Source organism: Pongo abelii, chromosome 14 (assembly GCF_028885655.2).
Source record: "Pongo abelii isolate AG06213 chromosome 14, NHGRI_mPonAbe1-v2.0_pri, whole genome shotgun sequence".
In the NCBI taxonomy this organism is placed as follows: domain Eukaryota; kingdom Metazoa; phylum Chordata; class Mammalia; order Primates; family Hominidae; genus Pongo; species Pongo abelii.
This window is the reverse complement of record NC_071999.2, coordinates 97,942,925-97,959,035: the sequence shown is the minus strand read 5'-3', so window position 1 is coordinate 97,959,035 and position 16,111 is coordinate 97,942,925. Positions and strand designations below refer to the sequence as shown.

The window sequence follows — 16,111 nt, the reverse complement described above, 5'->3', positions numbered from 1 at the left end:
CCTCAAACCGTTAATACAGTTTTCCCAGGATTTATAATCAGAGATGGACATTGACAGCTGCACCTTCCCTAACCTGATTTAGCTAGCCTACTACATCATCCACACATACTTTCAATAATTCAACTGTTATTGAGTATCTCCTGTGTACCAGGCACTGAGCTAGGTGTCAGATAATACAGATGGTTGCTAAAGAGAAAGATGAATAAGTCAAAGTCCCGGATCTCAAAACTTCTAAAATCTAGTAGGAGAGACAAAAATGTGTAAGTATGGTGATAATAAAAAATATAATATCTCATTGAAAAAAGTAGAATTTTTTTTTTAATGTTGAAGCACTTCAGTAAAGAGTTGTCATTAAGTGGGACCCTGTCTGTTAAATAGAGCTTTCAGAGCCAGGGATGGGGGAAATGAAGTCTAATTCATTCACATAGTTTGAATTATTACAAAAAGGAATGTATATGTAGATCTTAGGAATTGTGACTAATTCATCATTGCTGGTGCATAAGGAAAGAAGAATCTAGAAGAGTGATTATAAAAAGCAAATTCCAGACCATGATAGATGCCTTAGTTGCCACGATGTGTAACAGCATTGCCAGGGAATTGTGTATGAACTTGGTATTAGTAAATTCTGAGACCTTGTTGATGATACTGAATGATACAATTTGAAAAAAAAATTATTAGTCGTCCTTCTTCTCATGACTTATAATTCATATTAATTGAAATGATTACATCTTCTCACATTTCTAAAGCTCTTATTTCAGCCCCAGGCCAACACAGTAGGATAATGGGTATGCAAAGGTTCCTAAACAGAAAAACTGGATTGTCCTCCCAAAGCATTGCAGGATGAAGGATTGTTTGAACCAGCTTATTTTCTCTATAGTCAGGAAACTCTTTCTGAACAATTTGCTTGATAATATTTTTTTAATATGACAGGTAAAATATTACATTTTAAAAATATATAACATTAACCACCTGTTAATTACAGGTGATTAACTTTTGATGTTATGTATATAAAAAGAGAGTACTAGCCCTACTATTCCACCCCCTACTCCAAAGCAGTTGGAAAGTAATATTGTTCAGTGCTGATATGGATGCAGAGAAATGGGTTTTCATGGATTGCCAATGAGGGTGTAAATTACTAGAACCCTTTGGAAAATGTCTGTTATCATACTGAAATTCCAAGAAATATGAATATAAATTTTAAAATCTGAGCAATCCTTACATGAAATCCCAATATGTTTATAAAGATAGATGCTGTTATTTACTATGCATTGTAATGTGGGACTAAATAAGTAAATAAGTGTTCATTAAGATGGAAATGACAGAATCAATTTGGCAAAAGCATATTATTGAATATTATGAAATTACCAAAAAATGTGAGTTAGATATTTACACATTAGCTCACTGGAATGACTACTACATGCTGATGAGGAAGAAAATAGGTTTAATGTGTGTAGTATACAGAGTAATCATATTTTTATAAATACTATCTTTAACAAAAACCTTATTATGAGTATATATGTATGTAGGAGCATGGGAAACATGGTTCAGGGCTCTATTTCATGATGTTATTTTGAGTGCTCTTGAGACACATTTTTAAAAACTAGGAAAATGAAACATACACTAGTATTTTATTCCTAGCTTAAACTCTACTCTGTAATAGAAGTAGAAAGAACAATTGTCTCACATTCCTTATGGAAGATGTTTACCATTCTCCCTGAGCTTCTGACCCGCTGCTATCCCTTGCATAGTGACGACAGTGCCTCCTAACTCAAAGAAAATATAAAAGCCCCAGCATAGGGAATTCATTACCTTCCTACCCACCACTGTACAAAGTTGTCCATATTCATTTCCAATCTTTTCATCTACTCCAGGCTGTCTTCTCCCCACTCAAAGCTATTGTCTACTTCTGTGCACCCTGGGTTCTTCTCCCATCCCTTTTCTCCTTGATTTTAACATTTACATCTCTACTCAACTCTTCCCTTCACTCTGTAAACATGCATAATATTTCTCCTCTTAAAAAAAAGATCAAGAAACAAAATGAAACAAAACACATTACTTCCTTTAACCTTGTGTTCTTCTGTAGGGGTGTTATGAAAATTATTGAATAATCAGTATGGCACCATGGATACAAGAGCCTGAGTAAGGGCCTGAAGCACCTATTGAGCTAAGAGTGTCCTTTTAGTTACTGGATCCTGGGGATGTCACTGAGTTCTGTGGAGCACAGAGGGCAGCTGGGATGGCAGGGGACACCGGGAAAACTTGGGACAGTGGCTGTCTACCATGTTTTCTATTGCAACTAATACCCAAACTTTCCCTTTCATCCACAGTTTATCACTGAAATGTTTTTCTTTTGAAGTATCCACTGATCTTCTAATTGCAGAAACAACAATCAATTCTTAAATATGCCTGATGATTGGGCTCTCTGCTCCATTTGTCACTTGACTGTTGAATGCATTCTATCTATTCAGAATGTTGTTCTCTCCATTTTCATCTACGACATCTGCTGCTCTGCTTCAGTGATTCAAAGGCCTCATCTTCAGCTTTCTGGATTTCTGATTCTAAAAACACTCCCTGGATGACCCCCACCCATGTCATTTTTTACCAATCACCATGACATCCACATTCATGGCTTTATCTCTCACTTCTCTCTTGAGATTCAGACTTTCAATCCTGGGATTCCTCCTCAGCCATATTAGAGCCAGCTTCTACTTTGCAGTGAAGGCAACTGGAGCTCAGAATATGAGTATGACATAATAATTTTCTAACTTCAAAAAAGTTATTACTATGAAATACTGTGTAATAGATTTAGACATGTTGAAAAGTTAAATGACAGAAGTTACACAAAATTTACCAAAACACAACTCCATGTGGTATTTCATAGCTAAGGTACTAGAAATGCAACAGGCTAGAGCCTCTTTGTAGTTATTGACATGATATTTTGTTTTTTTCCTTCCTTTTTTTGTTAATTTAATGTTTCCCCGTGGCCTAAAAGAATAATGAAGCTTCTTAAGTTCTTGCAGCAGTCCCAGACTGTAACTTATGCACAAGAAGCTGGGTCATTAAGCTAAAGGTCTCTGGATGAGCATCATCTCTAACAAGCATAAAGGTGATCTTGACCCATATTGTCATTCAGGGAATAACTTTCCTGATTCCCAATAATAGAACCAGATGAGTTTCACAGATGAAAGGCAATCAGATCAAAAAGTTTTTGGTCTTTTGAAAACAGAGATCTCAAAAATTTTTAATAAAAGAAAATTAAAAATAGGGGTTTCTAATAGTAATTTAGACATTAATTTGATTTATTGGAAAGTTACTGGCAAACACAATTTAGAAAATTTTAATTTGCCTTAGGAGTCAGGGAGATATATGTATATTTCTCTTATATATTTAAATATAAATTTGACTCAATAAATAAATATAAATATATATATTAAAATATTAAATTTTCATATATCTTAGTTTTAATTTCTGATACAAGTATTTTCAAAAACCTCTGATTATTCAAAACCTCCAAATTATTCAATTTGGCAAAAACAATTTAGCAAATAATTTGGCCAAATTTTTATAGGAAACCAAACAATTTAACTGCCATATAGAATGGGAACAGATTTCTTATTTGAGCATAATTATACTTTTAAAGTTTTTAAAAAATATTTTAAAAAACATGTAAATGTATTTAAAGTAGGAAATAAAATATTTTGAGTGTGACTAATTTGTCCCAGTCAGCAAAAATTAAGGATTCTGAAGGATGTGAGTGTAAATATGATGGCAAATATGAACAGAAAAGGTATTTCCTTAAACATAAAATGAACCTCAAAATATGTCAGACGATATTTAAAAGTGCATTAAAATTTACCTTAAGATTGAATTCACATTTATATTATGAAATAAATTCATGATTAATGAGCACTCATGATTTTATCAATATACTTATATCAAAAAGAGCTAATCTGTAAATCACTCAGTATATTCATAATTGAAATATTAACAGTAATATGAAGTGCTATGTTTTAAGCAGAACAGATATTTTTTACATATATGGCCAGAGGTAAACCAACTCTGACACCAAATCTAAATGTATGCTTCTGTCCCTGAAATACAGCAAGAAAATTTGCTGTACTGCAGATGAAGAAAGTGTTCATAAATTTAAATAAAACAACCGCAAATGAAAACTGAAAAGTTTAAATGAAAAGGAATGGAGGTCAAAAGTATTAAAAAGTAGTGATTTTCTGAAAAGTAATTATTTTAATATTGATATTTATATCAACCTCCTATATAGTATCAATATTCAATAGTTTTTAATTACAACATTTAGAGTATTTATTATCAAAACTTTTCTGAGTACATAGTAACATACAATATTTAAATTTCTTCTTAGTGCTCAGTATTTTCTTCTGTGATCGTTCCCCCACACCATCACATTAAATGCATTTATTTTTATCTTTAAATAAACTACAAAGCAGTGTAACCATGGCAGGTCAAGACTTTAGTAAATGGTGTGCTTAAAGAACTGTAAAGTTCTAGATCTAAAAGATTCATAATGACTCAGTTTTCCTCCATCATAATGGATTTAGCTACTTTTCTTTTTTTTATTATTCTACTTTAAGTTCTAGGGTACCTGGGCAAAAGGTGCAGTTTTGTTACATAGGTATACACATGCCATGGTGGTTTGCTGCACCCATCAACCCTTCATCTACATTAGGTATTTCTCCTAATGTTATCTCTCCCCTAGTCCCCCAACCCCCGATAGGCCCTGATGTATGATGTTCTCCTCCCTGTGTCCATGTGTTCTCATTGTTCAACTCCCACTTATGAGTGAGAACATGGGGTGTTTGGTTTTCTGTTCTTGTGTTAGTTTGCTGAGAATGATGGTTTCCAGCTTCATGCATGTCCCTGCAAAGGACATGAACTCATCCTTTTAATGGCTGCATAGTATTCCATGGTGTATATGTGCCACATTGTCTTTATCCAGTCTATCATTGATGGGCATTTGGATTGGTTCCAAGTTTTTGCTTTGTGAATAGTGTGGCAATAAACATATGTGTGCATGTGTCTTTATAGTAGAATGATTTATAATCCATTAGGTATATACCCAGTAATGGGATTGCTGAATTAAATGGTATTTCTGGTTCTAGATCCTTGAGAAATCACCACACTGTCTTCCACAATGGTTGAACTAACTTATACTCCCACCAACAGTGTAAAAGTGTTCCTATTTCTCCACATGCTTTCCAGCATCTGTTGTTTCCTGACTTTTTAATGACTGCCATTCCAACTGGCATGAGATGGTATCTCATTGTGGTTTTAATATGCATTTCTGTAATGACCAGTGATGATAAGATTTCATATGTTTCTTGGCAGCATAAATATCTTCTTCTGAGAAGTGTCTGTTCATATCCTTCACCCACTTTTTGATGGGGTTGTTTTCTTGTAAATCTAAGTTATTTGTAGACTCTTGATATTAGCCCTTTGTCAGATGGATAGATTGCAAAAATTTTCTACCATTCTGTAGGTTGCCTGTTCACTCTGATGAAAGTTTCTTTTGCTTTGCAGAAGCTCTTTAGTTTAATTAGATCCCATTTGTCAATTTTGGCTTTTGTTGTCATTGCTTTTGGTGTTTTAGTCATGAAGTCCTTACCCATACCTATTTCCTGAATAGTATTGCCTAGGTTTTCTTCCAAGGTTTTTATGGTTTTAGGTCCTTGGTTTAAGTCTTTAATCCATCTTGAGTTAATTTTTGTATAAGGTGTAAGGAAGTGGTCCAGTTTCAGTTTTCTGCATATGGCTAGCCAGTTTTCTAACACCATTTATTAAATAGGGAATCCTTTTTCCATTGCTTGTTTTTGTCAGTTTTGTCAAAGATCAGATGGTTGTAGATGTGTGGTGTTATTTCTGAGGACTCTGTTCTGTTCCATTGGTCTGTATATCTGTTTTAGCACCAGTACCATGTTGTTTTGGTTACTGTAGCTTTGTAGTATAGTTTGAAGTCAGGTAGTGTGATGCCTCCAGCTTTGTTCTTTTTGATTAGGATTGTCTTGGCTGTGTGGGCTCTTTTCTGGTTCCATATGAAATTTAAAGTAGTTTTTTCCAATTCTGTGAAGAAAGTCAATGGTAGCTTGACGGGGATAGCATTGAATCTATAAATTACTTTGGGCAGTATGGCCCTTTTCACAATATTAATTCTTTCTATCCATGAGCATGGAATATATTTCCATTTATTTGTGTCCTCTCTTATTGCCTTGAGCAGTGGTTTGTAATTCTCCTTGAAGAGTTCCTTCACATCCCTTGTAAGTTGAATTCCTAGGTATTTTATTCTCTTTGTAGCAATTGTGAATGGGAGTTCACTCACGATTTGGCTCTCTGTGTGTTTGTTATTTGGTGTATAGGAATGCTTATGAATTTTGCACATTGATTTTGTATCCTGAGACTTTGCTGAAGTTGCTTATCAGCTTAAGGAGATTTTGGGCTGAGATGATGAGGTTTTTTAAATATACACTCATGTCATCTGCAAACAGAGACAATCTGACTTCCTCTTTTCCTATTTGAATACTCTTTATTTCTTTCTCTTGCTTGATTGCCCTGGCCAGAACTTCCAATACAATGTTGAATAGGAGTGGTGAGAGGGGACATCCTTGTCTTGCACTGGTTTTCAAAGGGAATGCTTCCAGTTTTTGCCCATTCAGTATGATATTGGCTGTGGGCTTGTCATAAATAGCTATTATTATTTTGAGATATGTTCCATCAATACCTAGTTTATTGAGAGTTTTTAGCATGAAGGGGTATTGAATTTTGTAGAAGACCTTTTCTGCATCTATTGAGATAATCATGTGGTTTTTGTCATTGGTTCTGTTTATATGATGGATTACATTTATTGATTTGCATATGTTGAACCATCCCAGGGATCAAGCCAACTTGATCATGGTGGATGCGCTTTTTGATGTGCTGCTGGATTTGGTTTGCCAGTATTTTATTGAGGATTTTTGCATCAATGTTCATCAGGGATATTGGCCCTGAAATTTTCTTTTGTTGTTGTTGTTGTGCCTTTGCCAGGTTTTGTTATCAGGATGATGCTGGCCTCATAAAATGACTTAGGGAGGATTCCCTCTTTCTATTGTTTGGAATAGTTTCAGAAATAATGGTACCAGCTCTTCTTTGTACCTCTGGTAGAATTCAGCTGTGAATCTATCTAGTCTTGAACTTTTTTTGATTGGTAGGCTATTAATTGCTGCCTTAATTTCAGAACTTGTTATTGGTCTATTCAGGGATTTGACTTCTTCCTGGTTTAGTCTTGGGAGGGTGTATGTGTCCAGGAATTTATCCATTTCTTCTAGAGTTTCTAGTTTATTTGTGTAGAGGTGTTTATAGTATTCGCTGATGGTAGTTTGTATTTCTGTGGGATCAGTAGTGATATCCCCTTTATCATTTTTTATTGCGTCTATTTGATTCTTCTCTCTTTTCTTCTTTACTAGTCTGGCTGGTGGTCTATCTATTTTGTTGATCTTTTCAAAAAACCAGGTCCTGGATTCATTGACTTTTTTGAAGGGTTTTTCGTGTCTCTATCTCCTTCAGTTCTGCTCTGATCTTACTTATTTCTTGCCTCCTGCTAGCTTTTGAATGTGTTTGCTCTTGCTTCTCTAGTTCTTTTAATTGTGATGTTAGGGTGTCAATTTTAGATCTTTCCTGCTTTCTCTTGTGGGCATTTAGTGCTATAAATTTCCCTCTAAACACTGCTCCAAATGTGTCCCAGAGATTCTGGTATGTTGCATCTTTGTTCTCATTGGTTTCAAAGAACATCTTTATTTATGCCTTAGTTTCATTATTTAGCCAGTAGTAGTTCAGGAAAGGAACAACCGGTACCAGCCACTGCAAAAACACACCAAATTGTAAAGACCATTGACACTATGATAGAAACTGCGCCAACTAACAGACAAAATAACCAGCTAGCATCATAATGACAGGATCAAATTCACACATAACAATATTAATCTTAAATGTAAATGGTCTAAATGCCCCAATTAAAAGACACAGACTGGCAAATTGGATAGTCAAGACCCATCAGTGTACTGTATTCAGGAGGCCCATCTCACATGCAAAAACACACATAGGCTCAAAATAAAGGGATGGAGGAATATTTACCAAGTAAATGGAAAGCAAACAAAAAAAAAGCAGGGTTGCAATCCTAGCCTCTGATAAGACTTTAAACCAACAAAGATTAAAAGAGACAAAGAAGGGCATTACATTGAAGTTGCATTGGTAAAGGGATCAATTCAACAAGAAGAGCTAACTATCCTAAATATATATGCATCCAATACAGGAGCACCCAGATTCAAAAAGCAAGTTCTTAGAGACCTACAAAGAGACTTAAACTCCCACATAATAATAGTGGGAGACTTTAACACTCCACTGTCAATATTAGACAGATCAATGAGACAGAAGGTTAACAAGGATATTCAGGACTTGAACCCAGCTCTGGACCAAGCAGACCTAATAGACATCTATAGAACTCTCCACTCCAAATCAACAGAACATGCATTCTTCTCAGCACCTCATCCCCCTTATTCTAAGATTGACCATATCATTGGAAGTAAAGCACTCCTCAGCAAATGCAAAAGAACAGAAATCATAACAAACATTCTCTCAAACCACAGTGCAATCAAATTAAACTCAGCATTAAGAAATTCACTCGAAACTGCACAACTACATGGAAACTGAAAACCTGCTAATTTTATTTAATTAATATATTTTTAGTTTTCTAAGAAGGTAAGCTGCCTTTTTTTTTCAAAGTTTTAGGATTAATGATATACTAGTCATCGTTCTCCAGAACCAACACTATATAATTAGCAATGGAAAAAGTTAGGTGTGCATTTTTACCTATGTATTTCAATATAATTTTAAATTAATAGAAAATTTGCAAAAATTGTACAGACTGTAGACATTAATATAACTTTTGCTAAGTGTGATGGTTAATACTGAGTGTCAACTTGATTGGATTGAGGGATACAAAATATTAATCCTGGGTGTTTCTGTGTGGGTGTTGCCAAAAGAGATTAACATTTGAATCAGTGGGCTGGGGAAGGCAGATCCACCCTTAATCTGGTGGGCACAATCTAATCAGCTTCAAGGGAATATAAAGCAGACAGAAAAATGTAAAAATGAGAGATTGTCCTAGCTTCCCAGCCTGCATCTTTCTCCCATGCTGGATGCTTCCTGCCCTCAAACATCAGACTCCAAGTTTTGGGACTCACTCAGATGGCTGTCCTTGCTCCTCAGCTTGCAGACAGCGTATTGTGGGACTTTGTGATTGTGTAAGTCAATACTTAATAAACTCATATATATACATACATATTATATATAATAAGATATATATATGTGTATATATATGTATACAAATAAACACATATATATATCCTATTAGTTCTGTCCCTCTATGTTGCGGGAAGTCACGGACCCCAAACAGAGGGACCGGCTGAAGCCATGGCAGAAGAACGTGGATTGTGAAGATTTCATGGACATTTATTAGTTCCCCAAATTAATACTTTTGTAATTTCTCATGCCTGTCTTTACTGCAATCTCTAAACATAAAATTGTAAAGATTTCATGGACACTTATCACTTCCCCAATCAATTCCCTTGTGATTTCCTAGGCCTGTCTTTAATCTCCTAATCCTGTCAGCTGAGGAGGATGTATGTCTCCTCAGGACCCTGTGATAATTGCCTTAACTGCACAAATTGTAGAGCATGTGTGTTTAAACAATATGAAATCTGGGCACCTTAAAAAAAGAACCGGATAACAGCAATGTTTGGGAAACGAGAGATAACCTTAAACTCTGACCACCAGTGAGCCAGGCAGAACAGAGCCATATTTCTCTTCTTTCAAAAGCAAATAGGAGAAATATCGCTGAATTCTTTTGCTCAGCAAGGAATATCCCTGGGAAAGAGAATACGCGCCTAGGGGTAGGTCTATACACGGCCCCCCTGGGCATCGCTGTCTTTTATGGTCTGTAGACTGTAGGGGTGAAATAGACCCCAGTCTCCCATAGCACTCCCAGGCTTCTTAGGAAGAACAAATTCCCACCTAATAAATTTTGGTCAGACCAGTTGCTCTCAAAACCCTGTCTCCTGATAAGATGTTATCAATGACAACAATGCCCGAAACTTCATTAGCAATTTTAATTTTGCCCCGGTCCTGTGGTCCTGCGATCTCGCCCTGCCTCCATTTGCCTTGTGATATTCTATTACCTTGTGAAGTACTTGCTGTCTGTGACCCACACCCTATTCATACACTCCCTCCCCTTTTGAAAGTCCCTAATAAAAACTTGCTGGTTTTATGGCTTGTGGGGCATCACGGAACCTACCAACATGTGATGTCCCCCCCCAGACGCCCAGCTTTAAAATTTCTCTCTTTTGTACTCTGTCCCTTTATTTCTCAAGCCGGCCAACACTTAGGGAAAATAGAAAAGAACCTACGTGACTATCGGCGCAGGTTCCCCGATACTTCTAAGAGAACCCTGACTAATACACCAAGATAAACGAATTATTTACATTTTGCTCTATTTATTTTTCTCTATTTACTCATTCTTTCTCACCCACATACACTCTAGTGTATATATTGTTTCCTAAGAACAAGGAAATTTTCATATTCAATCACACAATAATTATCAAAATCAAAATCAAAAAATTTAATATTAACATAAATCATTCTCATTATGTCCTCATTATGTCCTCAATAGTTTTTCCCAGTACAGGATCCAACCTTGAATCCGGTCCATGTTCCTGCATTTAGTTGCCATACTGTCATATTGCTTTAGTTTCTAATATGAAGCATGTCTTTTTTCTGCTTTCATTTGTCATTCTTCCCCTTAAAATTTTCAAAGAGGAAAGCCCATTTCTTTTTGGACTCTCCTTCATATTGAGTATCCTGTTGTTTTCTTGTAATTAGAGGAGTTTATGTCCTTTTGGCAAGAATGCCATAGAGGTCATGTGTGGCCTTCTTAGTGCATCATGTCAGGAAGCACATGGTATCATTTTAACCCAATATTGATAATAACTTTAATAATTTGATTAAAGTGCTGAACACAACATTTATCCACTGTAAAATTCATGCTTTCTCTTTCAGTAATTAATAATTAGTGGGTAACACTTTGACACTATGTCATTATGAAGCCCCTTATCAAAATATTACCCATTAGTGGTAGCACATATTCATCATTTTTGGCTGAAGCAATTATTATTATTATAGTTACAATTTAGTGACTTTCTAACCTCTTCTTTTTTTGTACATTTTTTTGTTTATTGCAAGGAAGAACTTCCCTTCTCTCTCATTGATTCATTTCCTTATATCAGTTTGGGTTCATAGATTCCTACTTTATTAAGCACATTATGATCTTTTACTGTACTTACTAATTTCTGATACTCTAATTGTGCCAGGTGTGTACATTTGGAGCTTCTTCAGTTTGGCCCCTGGGTGCTTTCCACCTGTATCTAACATTCTTTGAGAAAGCATTTACTTTCTGGAAAAAAATATTCTAGGCAGATGTTGTAGTTTCCCTGCCCAGGCCCTGGAACCATCCATTTATCCAAGGAGTCCTCATTATTTTTATTGGAGAATGATATTTGAAAACCAGGATCTGCAAGATAGTTATGATCATTGCAATCAATGTGACATTGCTGCGAGGTACTCTTAACAAGTAGAACAAGGAAGTATTTGTGTGTGTGTGTCTGTGTGTCTCTATCTATCTTCCTACCTACCTACCTACCTACCTACCTATCTATATTGGAAGGACATTCACATACAGTTATTGTGTGTGTATGAGGGGTGAGTGTGAGTAGTGACATACGGTGAAATGCACAAATCTTAAATGTACCATTCAATGAGTTTTTGAAAATGCACACTCCCATAATCTATAAAGAGAAGAAAGATTAAGGTAATCTGAGAAAGTTATCTTTCCACTCTACACAAAGCAGCAATGTTCTGATTTGTGCACCATTAGATTTCAACATTAAGTACTTCATGTAAATGAAATTATATGTTGGCTTATTTCACTCAGCATAATGCTTTTGCTATTCAGCCATGTTGTTGCATCTATCACGAGTTTGTTCCTTTTTATTATATTCAGAATTCATTGTGTAAATACACCAGTTTTGTTATCTTTTCTGCTGTTGATGGATATTTCCATTTTACCATGTTGGGTGATTTTGAATAATGTTGCTGTGAGTATGTATAAACAAGTCTTTATATGGATATATTTTAATTTCTCTTGGGTAAATATCTAGTGACACATTGCCAAGTTAAGGAGTAAGGAGTGTGTATAACCATAAGAAAGTGTCAAAAACACATTCCAAAGTGATTATATCATTCTAAACTTCAATCAATGTAGGAGTTATTCTATACGCTCAGCAAGAAACAGTTTAAGTCTTTAATTTCAGCCGATTTAATTTGTGTAGTATGATATCTCATTGCGGTCTTGATTTACATTTCTATGATAACTAATAACTGAGCTAGGGTCTTGATTTACATTTCCATGATGCCTAATAACTGAGCAATCTGTATGTGCTAATTGCCATTTCATATATCTTCCTTTATGATCTAAGTGTCTGTTCATGTCCTTTGTTCTTCTACTCATTTGTCTTTTAATAATTAAATTGTAGGAGCTCTTTATATATTCTAGACCAGCCTTTACCCAATATAGATTTTATGCATATTTATTCCAATTCGTGCCTGTGTGCACATTATAAGCGTCTTTTCATGAGGATACTTATCATTTGGATGCAGTTTACATGGTATTTTTAATGCTTTGGTTATTCTTTATTGTGCTGTAAGTCAAGAAGATATATTTTTGTATTCTCTTAAAAGCTTTATAGGTTTTATACATTTTTAAATAATTTCTATAGATACATAATAGTTGTACATATTCATGGAATACACCTGATATGTTGATATAAACACACAATACGTAATGATCACATCAGGGTAATTGAGATATCTACCACCACAAGCATTTATCATTTATTTGTGTTAGAAACATTCCAATTCCACTATTTTAGTTATTTTTACATATAGAGTTATTGTTACTTAAATTCACCCTATTATGCTACCAAACACTAGATCTTACTTTGTCTAACTACATTTTTTCTACCCATTCATCAACTCCTCTTTATTTCCCCCTCTGGTAACCATCTTTCCACTCTTAGATTTTGTATTTATGTTTAAGTCTATGATCCATCATGAATTGATTTGTATGGTGTGACATGCACATACATACACACACAAACACACATTCGATTGAACAGTGTTTTTAAATCATTTATTAACAATGCTTTCCTTTAACAATTGAATTGCTTTGGCAACTTTGCTAAAAGTTAATTGAACTTACTCTTTTGCTTTAGTGATCTATTTGTCTATTCTGGTGTCAGTTCCATACACTACTGAATACTCTGACTTTAATTTAAACTTTGATGTCAAATAGTGTAAATGCTTCAATTATAGGCATCATTTTCAAGATTGTTTTGCTTATTCTGTCTTCCATATGTCCATATAGATTTTTAAATATTTTGTAATTTAATATAAAACAGCCTCTTGAGACTTTGGTATTTTGCTGAAAACATACATTAATTTAGGGGAGAATTGACCTCTTAATAATACATATGCTCCCTGACTTATGATTTCTCAACTTATGATTTTATGATGGTATAAAAGCAATATGCATTCAATAGAAACTGTACTTCAAATTTCCACTTGATACTCTTGATAGATGATAGACTGATATATATTAGGTAGATAGAAACAGATGCTGATATTCCACATCTATTCTTCCAATGAAAACATATTTACCTTTAAGTGCTTGAACATACTTAATATGACTGCTTTAAAGTCTTTATCTGCTAAATACAACATGTAGACATCTCAAGTTTATGATTTATTTAATATTAACTGCCTTTTAATTTTACTTTTGGTCCTGTTTCTCATATTTTCCTGCATGCGTATTTTTTATTATTTTCAACTGAAGTTTGTGGACGTGTACTAAACTCTGGACTCTGTTGTCTTCCTCTGAAGAATGTTATTTTTAGTTAACTTGTCCAGACTAACTTCACGATCTGTCTCACTTGTGGTGGACAGCAGCTAGACTTACTACCGGGTTCTTTTAGCCTGCCAGTTGTTATGTTGTTTCGGAATGTTTGGAGCTTCCCTCATGTAAGTACCGTTGAGGAGTGAGCCAAAGATTTGGGAACAGTTCAGACATGCAGAGTTGAGGCTTCTTCCCTTTGTTGTTCCCTCCTTTATTAAATTCCTCTTTCATTTTCATAACTGTATTGTAGACTCAAACCTCATCATCTGACTCCTCAACCCAGTAAGTCTGTGGCTTTTGGCTTCAGTTCCAGCCAACTGGTATCACGTGAGTCAGGAGTGTCCTCTGACAAAAAGTCACATGAACACGAATCTCACCCAGTATAGTTCTTTTCTTCAGGGATCAAATCCCTTCCAGTTTCTACTTTCTTTTGGCCATTTTTCTGTGATTTCACATAGCTGTTTTTATATTTTCCCCAGGGTCTATAATTTTCAGCTCCAACTCTGTTGCTATTTCTAGAATGGGAATGAAGTGGTTCACTTTTTATTTCAACCATTCTAAGGCATTATGATTCAAATATTTTCAATCTATAAAAAGGGACAGCTCATTATCTTACTCTGCCAAGAATAGGGCAATGCTATACACTACACATAAACATGTGCTTAGACACAACACACAAACGTATAATTTCATTTAATCCTAAAGATAACATTGGAGATAAGCATATTTATCCAGTTTTACATTGCAAAAAGTAAGGCTGAGAGATATTGCGGCTTGGGCAAGTTCAAAAAGTTAGGTACAGAATAAAAATCAATTATAGTCATGTCATACTCTTTTGATATTCCCTATTTTCTCTTCCACTCTCTCTCTCTTTTTCTCTCTCTAGCTCTCTCTCTCTCCCTCCCCCACCCCATGCTCTCTGTCTCTCTCTCTCTCTGGAAAACAAATATATGTTAAATCTCTAAATGTTAGCATCATTGATGAATATCAATTAAACTGTATAACTTCATGGTTGAGATCATAGGCTTTAGAGTAAGACAAACTTAGTTTTCATTTCTGCATAACCATTTATTCTTTATATGAATGACCAAATCTACAAAACAGAATGATAGAAATAACATAAAATTGCAGTGAGAATTAAATGTAATATTTCATGCAGAATATCTAATGTACATAGAAAGTGTTCAATAGAGATTAGATTTTATAATAACTATTTAATAAAGTTTCATTCAAATATACTAAGGATTTAATCTTGGAAAAGAAATTGTCCCATGATATACTTATGTCAGACGTGATCTATTACATCTAGATAAACAATCTCAATAATATTAAGTAGGAAGGGGACAAAGAAACATTTATTGGAGGTATGCTATGAACCAAATACTGAGACAGGCATTTTTGAATATGTGATTCTGTTTTACTTTCACACATTTTTTAAAGTAAATAACTCCTATTTATTTACAGATGAAGAGACTAAAGCTGAAAAACTTAAAGTAACTTATCCAAAATCATAAACCATTACGTATCTCAGCCAGTACTGGAACTTTAATCTGCCTTTCACATTTCACTTGGCCATGTTGGAAAACTGGATTACTATGAATCTACAATGAATACTGAGCCATTTAAAACTCTTCATATTAAAACACTGTCTGGGGTTTAAATGCTTTCTAGACTTTCTTTCCTCAGTCTCTCTCCTTCTACCCTCCTTAATTTAGTGCCCTAATTTTCTTCCTTCAAAATTTCATGCCATCATAATCCAATTATAACCTCATCTTTCTGTCTTTCTCTTTATCCATTTATGTCGTTTTTGTTGAATTGATTCCAAAATTTAGTTTTATGATGCTCAAAAACCTTTCAAATAGCACATAATCACATATTATACTGTCTTACGCATTGAGAGGAATGAAATAGACTTATACAGTCTTATTCTTTCCCTGAAGACTTTAACTGCATTTGTTTTATTAAATCACATGTGACCACTTACTATTTTACTTAGCTAATGCATTCTGTACTGGCCCAGGATTTCAAGCAGTCCCGAAGAATGGT

General features: G+C 34.7%; 1 protein-coding gene across 7 annotated transcripts in view; it reads right to left on the bottom strand.

Annotated features, from left to right (window-relative positions):
• Positions 1 to 16,111, bottom strand: part of GPC5 (glypican 5) — a 1,453,242-nt gene that overhangs the window by 1,004,816 nt on the left and 432,315 nt on the right. The gene's annotated exons all lie outside the window — the stretch shown is intronic.